The following is a 1,233-nucleotide window of genomic DNA, read 5'->3' as shown; positions in this document are numbered from 1 at the left end:
AAATAAAGAAATATTTATTACAATTTAATTTTGAAATTAAATTTAGAAATAAATTTATTACAATTTAGAAGAAATATAAAGCAAAAATGAATACTGAGCCCTTTTATTCTTTGCACGGTTATAAAATAGCAACGATTCTGAAATGAAAAAGTCTACAAAATTTAAGGATCATATTTCATTAGATTCTTAATGCTACAAATTGAACGAAATTGAATTTCTATTATCATATTGTATTTATGCATTACTTAATATTTGTAAGACAATTAGACAATTATAACACAAAAGAAATTCACCTATTTACCAAATTCAACGAAATAATTTTTAAACAATTGTCTGTCATTCTGAACTATGTTTCCTAGTTAAAAACATTCTTTCTTCACCATACATTAACATTATTTATTAAAAACACTTAACCAGCACAGCTACAACAGATCGTTCACGCTTGAATCGTTCTAATCAAAAGTTTACCCCGAAAATTACTCTGCCACTCTATTTCCCAAGTCGATATTAATTAAATCTAATTATCAGCGTTAGGGAAAGTCCGTTCATTAAACTCTCCGCGGCGAAGATGTTCAGCCAAAACGCGAAAGCGTTTAATCGCCGAACGCGTTTCGCCGAATCGGGAAGGGAAGGGGATTAAACGAGTTGCCAATTTCAATTAAGGACGCGATTACAAAGAAACCGCCCCTTCGCCCCGAAGAAAAGCCATTCGACCACGGTCAATTTAATTTCCAATCTAATTTTTAACGCTTACTTCCACGTGAGAATATTCCTGCCTTCCCTGAAGTCGCCTGGAAATAGAATTAAATGGAACAAAAATGGAATTATGGCTGGTTCGAATAATTTAGGGTAAATATTTATAGCGTTCAGTTCGTTCACGTGAAAGCTTGAGAGGATATTATAATTTATTTTACCTCGATGGACTGATTTTTTTTTTTTTTTTTTTGACAACGTTAATGGTTTCAGAAGACGAAAAATTCTCTGTCGACGACTTTTGATATTTGTGCAGTGCAATAATAGGAATACCGTGGAAAACGAGGAGTAGCAATAGCTCATTTTGAAAAAGAAAAAATATGTTTTTATGGAGGAATAAAGTAGTTAATTTAGGGGTCTAGAAAAAGAAAGATAATACCGTAGCTTTTACTACTCTCCTTCCCCAATTTTTTGACAAGAATATTAGGCACACCTTATAATATGAATTTTTGTATCAGGAGGAAGTGAATCAGTTTTTAC

General features: G+C 32.1%; 1 protein-coding gene across 1 annotated transcript in view; it reads left to right on the top strand.

The window, feature by feature from the left end:
- The window catches only part of LOC108573764 (protein phosphatase PHLPP-like protein), an 81,385-nt gene that overhangs the window by 1,316 nt on the left and 78,836 nt on the right, over nt 1–1,233 (top strand). The gene's annotated exons all lie outside the window — the stretch shown is intronic.

The sequence above is a fragment of the Habropoda laboriosa genome, unplaced genomic scaffold (assembly GCF_001263275.1).
Source record: "Habropoda laboriosa isolate 0110345459 unplaced genomic scaffold, ASM126327v1 scaffold126, whole genome shotgun sequence".
In the NCBI taxonomy this organism is placed as follows: domain Eukaryota; kingdom Metazoa; phylum Arthropoda; class Insecta; order Hymenoptera; family Apidae; genus Habropoda; species Habropoda laboriosa.
This window is presented reverse-complemented; position numbering and strand designations above follow the sequence as displayed.